This window comes from Neomonachus schauinslandi, chromosome 2 (genome assembly GCF_002201575.2).
Source record: "Neomonachus schauinslandi chromosome 2, ASM220157v2, whole genome shotgun sequence".
In the NCBI taxonomy this organism is placed as follows: domain Eukaryota; kingdom Metazoa; phylum Chordata; class Mammalia; order Carnivora; family Phocidae; genus Neomonachus; species Neomonachus schauinslandi.
The window spans coordinates 122,836,394-122,851,066 of NC_058404.1; the positions used below are offsets into that span (position 1 = coordinate 122,836,394).

General features: G+C 44.1%; 1 protein-coding gene across 1 annotated transcript in view; it reads left to right on the plus strand.

The window, feature by feature from the left end:
- Positions 1 to 14,673, plus strand: part of TSPAN5 (tetraspanin 5) — a 170,201-nt gene that overhangs the window by 14,152 nt on the left and 141,376 nt on the right. The window lies entirely within an intron of this gene.

The following is a 14,673-nucleotide window of genomic DNA, read 5'->3' on the forward strand; positions in this document are numbered from 1 at the left end:
AAAAAATGTGCTTTTCCATCAATAGCTTTTAAGCATTTCTTCTGACTTTACCTGCATTTCCCCCCTCAGGATAACATTTAGAATAAGTGTTTCAACATACAGTACAAATATCTTGTGAATAAACATCAATTCCACAGAACCAAAAAAAAAAAAAAAAAAATCAATAGATCTGCTTTAGGCATTTGAGAAACCCTGTACTTTTAAATGAAAGAGTTACAATGTTAAATAACCGAGGAAACAAAAACCCCCAAAACCAGGCTCTTAGCTTTAAATGTTTTTCAACATGACCTTTATGTAGACAGAAAAATATAGCTGAAAACTTTCTGGGCAGCAGTTTTATTGTTGGTGCCCTGCTTATCCGAAAATGTGCAGCAACTGCTCACATGGCAGTCATGTGAGAAACGCTACCTAGTATTTTTTTTTTTTTTTTTTTGATCTCATAACTGGAATCCTAGGGAAAATAGTGTTTATTTGGTACCAGTTCTTTTAGATTTGTCTAATGGTTTGGGAAAGAATAAATTGAATGAAGAGATGCCTAGATGATATAATTACATGTGGCATTTTCATTTTTTTCCTGAGTCTGCAAGATTTAATAATCCCTAATGTTCTTACTGTATGCTTTGAGAGTTTTAAAGTTGCTCTCCAGTGAGGATTTGCAACAACTGCATAGAAGTTTGAAAATCGTGTTTTACTCTTTTTTTAAGATACAGATCAATATTTCAAAAATGAAAGGATGGGTGTCACTGAAAAGAGCATAGAAATATTTTATATTTTGTGAAATACATGTATTCCATTTAAATATTGATATATTTGGATTTTTAAAATATCAGTGTATAGCAATATACATCAATATATATCCTTCATGAATATGAATATTACCAATATATATCCTTCATGAATAATAAATATTGATCTATATCCTTGGATTTTCTTTTTGTAAGTAGGTATATGCTTTCTTTGGAAAAAGAAAAGCTACTTACATGACCAAATGACTTCCAATTTTATTTACGGTAAAAGACTAAAGTTTCTTTTATGATGGAATAGCATAAATATGCAAACTAAATGAAAATTTTTTAAGTGAAAAATAAAAACCAGAGATCAGTTTTAAGTCTCTATGACATAAAAAGAAAAGAAGGTTGTGATTATATTTTTGGTTCTTAGGTGAAGACTAGAAAATGAACTCTTTGAACTATGAAATTACTACATCTTCATTGGAGGCACCAGCAGATCATGAATTATTGCAAAGAAACTTTCAAAATGCAGCTTTTTAATTGTGAGCTTTCGATTGAATATCCCCTGCCTTGCCCCCCTTCTCTCTGTGAATTTAATTTCAGAATTGAGAAGATAGGGCTTTTTGCTTTCAGTGAAGGTGAATGAATCTCTTTCTCACTCCTTAAAAAGGTTAACCTGCTGATGACAAAACAAAGTTGGAATTATTTTCAGCAGGAAGGGCTGTGTAAATATTAATTCAGTGTCCTTTGGTGGGTGTTTTAGCACCCAGATACTGGAAGTATACGTTCATTGGTCTTTTGCAGTCCTAATTATATCATCTTAGCACATCTATGTTGTGAGGGACCTTAAAACTCATTTAGGCCTCTAGTTTTTACCTCCTTCCCCCACCTAATAGTAGAATCCTTTTTTTTCCCCTTCCCCAGCCAAGATTTTCAGCAGAGCCCCTAGGTTATAAAACAGGCAATAGCTGTGGTCCCCGGAGCCTAGCGTCTCGGTGGGCTCGGCCAGCCTCCGCCGAGTTGCTGGGAGAGTGTGTGCAGAGGGGACAAGGAGAGTCCTTGCGGATTTTGCGTCTTGCTGAGGATGGTGGGGAAGGCATCTGTTTTGAATTTATGAATTCACCTAGGACGAAGTCCACGTTGGCTTGTGCTGTCCGTAGGCTGTGCGCACGCAGAGCTGCCCTTTTCCAAGTGCTAGTGCTTTGACTCCGTTTGGTTCTTCTAAACCGTTTTGGCGCAGTCATTCTGATTAATATCAACCTTGTTTATGTTAAGTAAGTATTCAGGTTATTTATTATGTATTACTCTTATGCTTTGGAATGAGCAGGCTCAAAAAGTTGGCTTCATATGGATTCCATATGTGGCTTTTAAGTGAGCAGAAACACAAAGCCTTTCAGTTAATTTGCACATAAAGTTGCATATTGAATAGATTAAGCTTGATGGTATAGGTATTATTTGAAATTCTTTGTCATCTCTAATATTCATTTTTCATTTAAATAAGCTCTTAGGTGTTCGAAGGTTCTGTGGTGAGTACCTTAATCTACGAATTCATATAGGTCCTATTTGGGTTTTTTGTCATACGGAATGCAGATACCCATGGAATTTATTTTGTTTTCCATGATTAGCTCCAGATAGTCCCACATGATCTAAAAAACGGGAAATTAATTCTTTATTTCTATAATTTAACTTTTTTCTCCCCCACCCCCATGCTAGGGAGAGAATACTGCCTTGTCAGGTGGTGGTAAAAAGACCGAGTGGGTTCAAATACTGGCCTTGACACTTACGAGCTGGGTGACTGTGAACGTTGACTCCATCACTCTGAACTGTTCCTTTTGGACAAAAAAAAAAAAAATTGTAAAGGTTCACTGAGATGATGCAGGCACCCCTGAGAGGGGCGAGCACTCAGTGAATGCTGGCTTTGTCATCAAGTGGGGAATAGAGGACAACTCAGGACAGGTGCAGGCTTTTGGTTCATTATCCCCTGGGAGAGGTGTTGGTGGTGTCCAGGAGCCTCAACTGCTCCTGTTAGGGAAGTGCACTCTGTGCAATAGAACTTCTCACTCATGGCAAGGTTTTCTTAGTTTGCTTTTGTCCTTCACCCACTGGGGGAGATTGTACCTCCATGCTTTCCTTTGGCAACTGGATCTCTTTGAGGGTTTCTAGCAAGGACAGCTGCTCCATTCCCATCTCTCCTGGACCCTAATTTCCTTTCCTGTTTAGCTGCAGCTGTCCAGCATGCCTACTCCTGGCATGACCTGATCAGCCCTCTGTTTCTATATCACAAAAGCCAGCATAGCATTTGTCATGTCCTGCCTAGAGGGTCATTTTGAGGCCACAGACCTGTTTTTTTTTTTTTTTGGTAGTATGTGTAGAACATTACAGTTCCAATAAAAGAACATGTATAGATGTTATAGGCATGTAAAAGGCATAACATTTTTTATGCCTAGAAAAATATCTAATGTAGCTATCCAGTAATTATTAATTGAAAAAATCTAAAGTAATTTTCATTAGGAACAAGATAAGCCTCTATCTGGGCCCTCTGCAAAGATTTGTTATGTACAAGTAGATGTGTTTATGAACCTGTTTATTATATAACTTATTCTGATGGCAATTATAAATTTTTAATTGAATTTATATTGGCGTACTTACAAATTTTTGTTACAAATGGTGTTTATGGGTGGTTGGACCTTAAGGAATTTGGCTTTTTAAACTGCGTTTTTCACTGTATGGGATGTAAAAAGTCTAAGTCTGGCAAGAAGAAAGTTGCCTTCCTTCCCAAAGTTAGTGCCTTTCAGAGTGTGAACATTTGCCAAATGGAATTTCGTCTCACTGTTTTTCATTTTCTGAACATCATAAGGGATTTTTCTTCAACTGTAGGGATGAAGATTTCTAGAATTAAAGTTTTGCCCAGATTGAGACCAGCTTCTGTTCTGTCCATTATGTATTTCTTGTGCATTTTTAAACATAGATATGTTTCCAAAGGTGGAAGAGGTGAAAGAAAGCAGGAAGAGAGGCAAAGGTGATGTTGGGCCACTGTCTGTGTGCTTGGGGGGGCTTCCCAGACTGTGCTATTGGACTAAGCCATTAAATTCCGGGGGGGGGCTCAAAGTTCCTTTCCAGTGAGGGGCCTATGCTGCTGCTTTTGTAATCCATGCCATGAGTGTAACGGGGGTTGCTGTGGAGACTCTGGGACCATGAGCCCCATAGACACCATCATCTACAGTTAGGGACATACACAGGTTGTTGGGAGACGCTCTTCCACACGTTTCTCATGCTTCTACACGTCTTGCTGGGTGGGTGTGCCAAGAATGCTCTTTATCTGGGCCATTTCTTCGAGTGGTGTTTGCAGCGAGCAGTCTTGAAGGATGAGGTAACGTCTCTCTGTGGAACAAAGAGCAGTCTCACTTACTGCTTATTATAAAGCAGCAGGTTCCCTAAAGCACAGGTTCCTCAGCTGTGACGCAGACTGACGGCAGCACGTGCAGCTTCCATCTGGGCCCCTCATCACCCCCCACCTTGGACTTGGGGGTGAGGAGAACGGACACAAACCTGATGCTCATGCTCTCTGCTGTGCTGTGACAGTCCTTTGTCTCTGACCTAGGTGTCTCATGTGTTCTGCCAGCTTCCAAGAGACAGCTGGTTAATTTATTTCCTTCTGAGTAGGGTAAAAGCAAATAAGGCCAGACACAGGTGTATTGTGCAGTAGTTGAATACTTATCCAGTTAAATATATTCAGCTGTGTCCCCTTTAGAAACTAATCACTCGGGCCTCACCTACAAATAGTGTGGCTAGGAAGGTGGTGATGCGTGGCTCCTCAGAGCTTCCCCTGAGACCTGGCGAGGGCTTCTTGCGTACTTCATATCTATGCCACTGGCCTGTGTGTCTCCAGGGAACCAAGGGAGACCGAGGAATCTGTGCCAAGAATTGTATCCTGGGTCAGGTAAGAAGTAAAACCGACATAGGCAAGAAGTTGATCTTGAGAGTACAGAGCAGCATAACCCAGGAGTATTGGGGTGGGGGGAGGAGAGCACACAACCTCAGGAGCCTAGGACATCCGGTCCTGAAAGAAGAGAGAGACACATGGGGAAGTCCAGGTCAAGGCCGTGGGCCAGAGCGAAGAAGGTGCAGGCAGAGCTCATCTCAGAAACGTCCTGGCTCTGCTGAATTGGACTGGGGAAGAAAATTTCTGTTTGCTTGTGATATTTGCTGAATGAATTGTTTTTTGAGCAGTTAACCAACCTATTGGAAAGTAACCCCGAGATCACCTCTATGCTGGTTTAGACAATTTATAGTGTTTATAATTAGCAGTCATGCAGCTGATGAAAGGTAAGTAATGAATATTTGTTTAGAACAATGTTTTTTTCTTCGTAAAATATCTGTAAAAGTATATTGTTATCTGCAATATATATTTGCTCTTTCCCCCATGGAAAGAATAATATGTCTATTTGGTAATTAGGCCTGATATTAAGATTCTACATGGGGAAAGGACTTTCAGGGCTCAAAGAGGAGATAAGATATTGAAACCCCTCTCCTGTTGTTTCCAGTGTGAATTTTTTTTTTCTTTTTAAGATTTTATTTATCTGAGAGAGCGACACAGCGAGAGAGGGAACACAAGCAGGGGGAGTGGGAGAGGGAAAAGCCATCTTCCTGCTGAGCAGGGAGCCTGATGTGGGGCTTGATCCCAGGACCCTGGGATCATGACCTGAGCCGAAGGCAGACGCTTAACAACTGAGCCATCCAGGTGCCCCTCCAGTGTGAATCTTACTGGCATTTAATCAACCAAATCCTAAGTATTTTCATTCGTTTAATGATACGTGAAAATTATTAACTGCAGCCATCAAAGTGAGATCTACGATGACTGCCGAAATGTAAGGATTCATGGATTAAGTAAAAAATGCATGGATCAGGAAGTGGATTTTAATGGGGAGATATCTGTGGAAATGACCCTCCCCCCTTCCCCGACGACTGCCATATATAGCTACACAGGTTGTGCACTGCACAGCTCCCTGGGATGTGCATGGTGTTCCCCAGAGTTGTGCAATGTAGAGTTTTGTGTGCATTGGGCAGTCATCTAAAGGTTTAACTGAGTGGCATATAAAGTGGGTGATCCTTTTAAGTTAAATGGGTTCAGATATTTCTGCTTAGTGTGATAAGTACCACCTGTGCCTTTCAGTCCTTGAAGAATCTGGTTGGTGATGATGTTGGGAGTGCGGGGCATGGGGGCTTCTCCTGGGGAGTTGGGAGCTCCCTGCCAAGGAAGAGGGTTCCTCAGTCTGACAGGGTGCCTTGGGATCTTGTGGACTGGGCTAAAATACCTCAGACCAGGGTCCACCCTCCAACTGGTCCTCATTGGGCCCAGGGAGACCAGAAGAGCTGTAGTTGCTGAACCTCCGTAACTGGACTCTTGAAACCAAGTAAACCATTTGTTTGCTTATGTTAATATGTGAGTAAGCTTGATCACTCATGTTCAAAATAATTAACCTCGTTGGTGAAGTGATAGTCTGCACTTACACTGGATTCAAAATGAAGAGGCTGCCAACCAACTTTTTTCTGTTTCTTAATATAGTTACTTTACTTTCTTTAAATTACGTGTGTGTGTACACACACACACACACAGTGTTTGCTAGTTTAAATGCACAGATTAATAAAGATCCTTTTTTGTGTGGAAGATTATTACTCTGCAAGTAATTTTAGGAAATAAAAACCAAGTATTAACACACAAACTTTTTTCACTGTTCTGGATGCAGTTTCATAAAAAAACACTTGGGAGTGGAACTCTCCCCACTGCAGAAAGAGACACTGCTGTTGCCTTCTGCGGCAGCCTGGTTCTGTTCTGCCACTCGAGCTTGGGGACCCTATCGCACAAGGAGAACTCTAGTACCCTTATAGCTAGGTGGAGGCACCAGCCCCAAATGTGTTCCTTATTCCCTACCCAGGTGAGCTGACAACCTCCAGGAAAGACTAGAGCACTTATCTGTCCCTCCCTCAAGCCTTTCCCCTAGCAGAAGTCACTGTTTTCTATGAAGGGGTTTTAAATTGTGGAAGGCCGTGGGACTTGGCATCATCAGGCAAGGATTTGAATCCCCCTTCTATTATTCTCTAGCTTTGTTGCTCTGACTCATTTTAAGCTGCTTGAGGCTTTGTTTCCTCCTCAGTAAAGTGAGTATGTTGAGAAACGGTTCTCCATAGAGGTCCCACGTTTCTTGTGCACGTCTCGTGAGCTGAGGCACTGACTCCCTTTGTTCTGGGCTATCTTTTTCAGGATGTCTGTATAGTGAAAAGCCTTGGAAATTAAGTGCCCATGGGAAAAAAAATACCTGGGTTCCCTAAGTTCAGGGGCCCTCTCTTGTCCCGTTCACTGGGGGAGCCCTCTCTGCACTGTCCTGTGGGAAGTGCTCAAGTGCAGATACTGTGGCCGCTGCCTCTGCTGTGAGTTATAAACCATCCTTTGTCTCTGACCCAGGAGTTCTAGGTCTCCTGCCAGCACCCAGGAAACTGTGGTAGGCTCGCTTCTTAGCTTCTAGAGAGGTGAAAATCGTGGACCATGCGCTACTGCAAGTCTTAACCGATGTATGCTTGTATGATTTGCTGCTTTTCTCCAACAGCTGTCCCTGCCTTGGTTCAGGTCGTACTGTTTCCCGTGTGCAATATCGTAGTCCCCCTTTCCTTCACCAACACTGCATTCCCCCCATTCTGCTGCAGGGAGATTTCTTGAGTGGCAAATCTGATTGTGTCACACTGCCCTGCTTTAAATACTTAATTGGCTCTTAATTAGGATAGGATTAAAGCCAAGCTCCATCATAGGGACCTTGCCTAGGTCTCCCCTCCCACATTCATATTCTGTTCTCCAGCCATACCTGTATGGAGCAGAGGGGTCGATCTACTTGATGATCATTATGAATTATTCAGGTTCCCAAAATTCGGCTCACCCCGCGCTGTGACGCAGTATGCTGCGTATGCAGGTGTCTCCTGGTCCGCTTCCCATCCCCCTGTGGGAATTGGGGCTTGGGGACAAGTGAATCGTAAACTCGAGTTTCCTGACTGTAACTTTGTACTTACCTCTGCTTTAAATGACCTTTTTACCATTTCTGTCCACTTCCCAAGGTGTAGCATCTAGCACAGAAAGCTGTAAAGAATAAAGAGGTCATGAGTGCAAAGCACTTATCTCGGGGTCTGATTAGCTGCTTCTGGTGCTGCTCTAATTGTTCTTGTAAGAGTTGGTGCCACGGGCGCCTGGGTGGCTCAGTTGGTTAAGCATCCCACTCTTGATTTTTTTGGCTCAGGTCATGATCTCGTGGTGGTGGGATTGAGCCCCAAGTTGGGCTCCGTGCTTAGCAGGGAGTCGCCTTGAGATTCTCTCTCCCTCTTCCTTTGCCCTTGCCCCACCAGTGCGCGCGCTCGCATTCAAGTAATCTTTAAAAAAAAAAAAAAAAAAAAAAGGTGGTGCCAGAAGTATAGTATTTGGGAATTCTACTAAACTGCCTCTACCCCCACCCCATCATCTAGGTGCACCCCATTTATCTGTTTAATCCTTTAGCATATATTCTGTATAGATCTTCGGAAATATTTAAAAAATCATCAGAAATACACCAAAATCTGTTATAATACTGAAAAGAAGGCATTTATATCTTCTGGCCAGTTGGATAGCATTTATAGAGGGGGGCTATAGAGTGCTCTTAGCTAAAGAGTACCGGCCTGACACTCAGCCTTCTTCAGTTTAAGTGGCTCTGGGCAATCTGTTTTGTAGTCTCTTTTCCCCCTTTTAACACCCTCTTTTCCACCTGATGGTCTTTGATTCACAGCAAATTGTTTTCTAAAGGATAAATCAAAGGTGGGTTTAAATGGTTAAAATACAAGCTGGCTATTGTGAGTTTTGCCAGCTGTCAGATCCTGTTCACTGTACTCTGTCTAGCTAGGTCTACCATTTGAACCATTTTAAGCAACGACGAGAAGATGGACCGTAATCACTAACCCTCCCTCGTGCGGGGATTATGGTGTTGGCGTTGCACCTCCATCGGCTGCTTGCCCCAGTGGGCTTCTCTGGTGCTGATTTGGTTGGGGGGGCCATTCCCCGCTGGTTTGTGAGGGCCTTGTGAGACAGGACCTGAATAATGGGGTTTCATCCCAAGTCTTGACAGGGCCTGGCTCCCAGAAGGCATTCCATAAATTGTTTTGAATGCATGAATGACTAAATAAGAAAATGTGAGTGTGCTTAGTTAACTGTAAACCACTAGCCAAATGTGAACGAATCCTCCCCGCCCTGCCCCTTCTCTGATGTGGAAAGATGTGCTGGTGCAGGAGTGGGGGGTTGGCACTGGCAGTTTGGGGTGATGGAAAATGCTTATTACTATACTTGGCTTTCTCTCTGCCTGGGCCCTTCGTTCTCATGTACCTCTCTCTCTGAAGGGTTAGCAAGCTAGGTTGGAGAGAAAGTCCTAAGCAGCTTACTGTCCTGACTTCTGGGCTCTGTTTTAGTTCAGACCTAGAGGGCTTTCCGAAGAATGGGCATCTTTTGTCTCTTCTCTCACCCAGTCCAGCTAGGGTTTATAATCCCTTTTATCCTTTAATTCTCTCCACCTCTATTTGGGTGTTCATCTGAAGAGCCTTATCTCTAACACCATTTTGCTTATCTAGGGTCCCCTTTCTTCCCAGAGCCACAGATTCCTCCTTTGTGTTTCCTGGATATTTTCTGGGACCACTTTTTGAGTGAGTTGGGGTATGTCTGGTAAAGTTAAGGGGGTGGTAACTATATATATTTGAAAATTGGGACAAGCATCCAATAATGGATTTTTTTCGCATTTGTGGACTTCTTTATATCAAACACTTTTAGCATACACTTTAAACCACATTTAATGAATTGGTTTTATTTCAAATAATAAAATTACTCAAAGGAAAAAGTACATATATATGCATGTCAGTTGACAGTATTTGAATATTTGAAATGGAAATTTCTAGAAAATCTGAGGACATGGCATTCTTAGGTAGCGAAACTTGATAATAACTATAATCCAGACTTTGGCCCCAGTTTTCCTTTTTGGCTTATGTAGGACAAAGCAAAAGGTCCTGTGTACCTATCTCTTTATTTATTTATATTTGTTTATTTAAAGATTTTATTTATTTGAGAACAAGTGAGTGGCAGAGGGAGAGGGAGAAGCAGGCTCCCCACCGAACAGGGAGACCAATGCGGGGCTCGATCTTGACCTGAGCCAAAGGCGGATGCTTAACCGGCTGAGTCACTCAGGGGCCCCTGTACCTGTCTTTTTAGAGATAGCGCTATGGAGGGGCTTTGTCACTCCCTACCACTTGAGCTTTTGGGACAAATCTTGATACTTGAGTAGTATTTGCCTGCATGTGGATCAGGGTCACTGAAGAAAGTCAAAACCCTATAAACTGGAGGGTATGATACAAATATAAGTTGTTAGTAATTTTTACTGTGATTGAGCATTTTTACTTAAGTACACAAGAATTCTTGGCTTGACATGGAAGAGGCTGGACCCTGTTCTGTTTCTTATGTGGGGTATATTTCATGAAAATCCAGTCTTTAGGGTTGGTGGTATGGGGTGGCATAGCCATTGTAATCCAAATGATGCCTTTCAATTTATTGATCAGATTATCTCAAAGGGTGACTACTACTAATTTTTTTTTTGAGAGAGAGAGAGAGAAAGTGCATATGGGGAGGTGGAAAGGGTCAGAGGGAGGGGGAGGGGGGAATCTCCAGGAGACTGCACGCTCAGCATGGAGTCTGAAGCAGGGCTCCATCTCTGACCCTCAGATCATGACCTGAGCCGAAATCAAGAGTCTGACGCCCAGCCGAGCCACCCAGGCACCTCTATCAATAATTTTAAATTCTGTTCACCAAAGTGAAGAAATGGGATCAGATGTGATTTTACAGATTTTTAATCCTAAAAAGGATTTGAGATTTGAATACGATCTCTATGGATGAAAGGCAAACTTGATTTATCACTCAGAACTCTAATTTCATCTTTAGCCGCATTATTGGGTGATATAACTGAAGAGGTCATGGCAAACACAGAGAATATTGAGTTGTTTAGGTGAATTTGCCTTGTTTAGGGTGTTGAAGGATTCATTGATTTGTGGGTGAGGGAAAACTGTGGCAAGGTAGTTTTAGCATTTGCATTTCATTTTAACGTCATGTTGCGAGGGATTTTTGAGGCTGTGTGAATAGGGTTACAAGGCAAGCTTAGGGCAACTTAGGGTTGTATACGGAACTGGCTTTGCTGTCTTATGTTCAGCCCCCGGCCCTCGACTGAGCCAGAATTTTGGCAGCTTCTGACCCATCACCAGGGTCTTCGGATGTTAACCCCTCACTGTCTTTCACATCTGACCTCATTCGTCTGTCTACATGACCGTTGCCCTGGCCTGAGCCTGCATCCTCCGGACTGCACTGGCCGCCAGCTGTCTCTGCCTCCTGCCTTCCTCCCTGTCAGTACTCTACCTGAGCCAGAGAGGTCTTGTCTCGCGTCTGTCTTATCGTGACACTCCCACATGGCTTCCTGCTGTCCTTGCTGTAGCCTAAATCCTCCCCTTTGTCTTCTCTTCTGCCAGTGCCCACCTTGCAGCCTTATCCCCTACTTCTCCTCCTCCTCTCCCACCCCAGCCCTCTGGCCTTTCTTTTCTCCCTGGAACCCTTCCTACTTCCAACCCTTTACGTGTTACTTCCAGAGCACATGGGGTTACCCGTACCCCAAATCAGGTTAAGCATTGGAGTATTCTGCCCTACCACCCAGGACTTCTAATGACTACCCATCATAATTAGGTTAGATCATTATTATTTATTTGGGTGATTATTTGATTGTCTGTATTCTGCACTGGTCAGTCAGCTTCCAGAGGGCGGGGGCTATGCACTGAATGTGACATTGATGATCGCCTCAGCCCCTGGGGTAGGGTGTTTAGTGTGCTCCGTAGGGCTTGGTTTTCCACAACAGTTTGCATTTATGCCTCTAGTCCCCATGTCCTGACTGACTAATAGGGTCCCCTTTCACTTGGAAAATTACTCATTTTGGGTAATAGTGAACACAGTGATCCTATTTAAAACTAAGGGATGGTGAATCACTCAGGTAAATGGTTCAATTTTCAGGCTCCTAGTGCAGGGTGGGAGGGGGGTCATTGATAAAGTCTCATCTGGCTGGAGATAATTTATATTCTTGAAACTCTGGCAGCATATATGGACATTCATTTTTTTTAAAAAAACATTTTGTTTTTTTGTTTTTAAAGATTTTATTTATTTGACAGAGAGAGAGAGAGACAGTGAGAGAGGGAACACAAGCAGGGGGAGTGGGAGAGGGAGAAGCAGGCTTCCTGCGGAGCAGGGAGCCCGATGCGGGGCTGGATCCCAGGACCCCGGGATCATGACCTGAGCCAAAGGCAGATGCTTAACGACTGAGCCACCCAGGCACCCCCCCTTTTTTAAACATTTTGAAGAGGTAAGAATGTTCCCTTGGGCACCTGGGATTTTAGAATATGCTAGTGGCTATTCACACAGCCTCAAAAATCCCTCCCAACGTAACCACCGAAAATACACACAGGTGGCCACGAGTAGGTACTTCTTCCAGTCAGAGGCTGTCAAACTTTTCCTTGCAAGGGGTTGAGGATGTGTTCACCTTGTTGGGCCAGCAGACACGGTCCTTGCCATCCTCACTCTAGCACAGCTGGTCCCCAGTTGGCAGTGTGTTTGTGGGGGACCTGGTGGGGAGCGCAGAGATAATCTGTGCTTCGGTTTCCCTGTCCATCCATAGACACTCCCAAGAAGTGATGTGGACAGTGCCAAGTCATCGTGTTGAGTTACAAAAAAATCTAAAAGGCAGCATGAGGCCCTGCTTTGGGAGGCCTGTTACAACACAGGCCCCCAGAGACTCCCTTTCCTCTTCTCTGACTTGGTGCCTGCACGCGCCTGCCTCAGGAAAGGCTCTAAAGAATGGAGCAAAAGGTGCTTTCAAATTGGTGGTCCCTTCAGGCAAAAAGGGCTTTTTTGCGACACTAGTCTGAAGATGATTTTTATCAGACCATATAGCCTGAGGTCTCAAAACCACACCAGGGAAAGCCCCTCTCAGGCCTGGCTTGGATGCCACGGTTGCGCGGAGCCTGGCAGCGGTGGATTCCTACACGCTGGCCCTGCGGGGTCGGGAAGCTGAGGGAGACTCGTGGAGGCCCAGGCGGTCGGGAGAGATGGCCCGAAAACAAAGCCAGCGACAAAAGCCTAGAGGTGAGTGACAGGCCTGTGTTTGCTGAGTGCAGGTGTGTTCGTTTCCTAGAGCCGGGCACACCGGCCCAGGGTCTGGGAGGGACCGTGCACGTGAGGGCCACACGCCTCTGGGATGCCCCGGTGGAGGCTGGTGGTGGGCGCTGTGAAATTCACACTGCCTTCCTAGCTCTTCTTCTGGCTTTTGGTTTGAAGGTTTGTGTGCAAGGGGTGCTCGCTTTGCTTGCCAAGTCGGCTTGGGCCAGAGCAACAGAAGGTGGGAGATGTGCAGGCCTCATGGCGATTTTTGTCAGTCCAGTGATCCAGCAGAGCGTTTGTGAGGTTGCCCTAATAGTTACATATCTACGAGAGGCCGCATTCAGATTGGCTCATGAGAAAGGTGAAATGAGGTAATCACAATTGTGATTTTTTTTTTTTTTTTTTTAAAGTTCTGGCATCTTGTGTTCTCTGCCTACCAGAAATATTCCAGCAGAACCGTGATAATGCCTTTCATCTGCTAAGCCTTCCAGATGGCAGTTTCTCAGCCAGTGTGCACAAGAGGGAGCGTTTGAGATTTGGGAGTAAGTTCATTCTCTTGCTCGGTGGGACCCAGGGAACTGTGGTGTGTGATGGGTGCTGAGTGTCAGTGGTACGTTGTCGGAAGTCCTTAGCCCTGTGGGGCCTTTAAAAAAGCACTGGACCTTATGTTAAAGGGAGGACATCTTCCAATTCCCAGTAATCAATGACTGCCTTAATAGAGCACTGTCTTGGGATACTTTTTGTGACCTAAGTGGACTCCAAGTTCCTTGAGGACAGAGGCTGTCCCTCCTGCTGGGCAGCACCAGTGCCGAGAGAAGCCTGGCCCTGCCTTTTCCAGTTGGCACATGGCCTCCGATCTGGGGCCATATTTATAGAGTTCTTCCCCTGGCTACCAGGTCCTCCCTTTACTCATTCAGTCCAGGGATGCTGACCGAGCATGCGGGCCTGGAGTTGTAGTACAGGATGGTTTCAGAGAATTCTTGGACTCCAGGAGCACTCAGTCCAGGGGAGGAAAGACTTATAAATAAATACGCCGGAGGGACGTGGCGTGTAAGCCCGAGGCTGGAGTGGTCAGGGGATGTTTCCGAGGAGGTGATGTTGCTGTGTGTTTTGAAGGAGGTTCAGGGATTGGCTGAGCAGAACAATACTTGCTGTATTTTTTTATCCCAGCAACAGGGGAGAAAAAACCTCCTCCAATTTGCTAGGCTGCAGAGCTGAGCCTATGTTATGTATTCTGGTCAGCAGCATATCATCAATTTGGTGTTCGTTCATTTATTCTTTCATTCATTCACTCATTAGCAGGCTCTACCTTTGGGAATACTTCTCTTTTCCTGCACTGAGTTTTTTTGAATGCTGCATTTTTACAGCACTGGGGATTTATTCTTTTAAACTCTATAATTGTTTTTGACAAATCTCTATCTCTTGGATACTGACTTAGAGCTAATTCTTTTATATTAAGTACTTCTTAGAGTGGTTGACCATAAACCGTTTGAGAAATCACTTTTATTAATGACTTTTGAGATTTGGCAGCAACTTACATCGATAGTAATGGAATGTGCTTTCAGTGGAAAACTGTAAGATAACAGCGTTTCACTCTGCAAACCAGGGGAGGGATGAGGATGTTTCTGACAGGAAAACATAACTTATCTGCTGTTTAGGTCAGTGTCTCAAGTAATGCAAGGCTCAGCAGTAGTAATTGCTTAT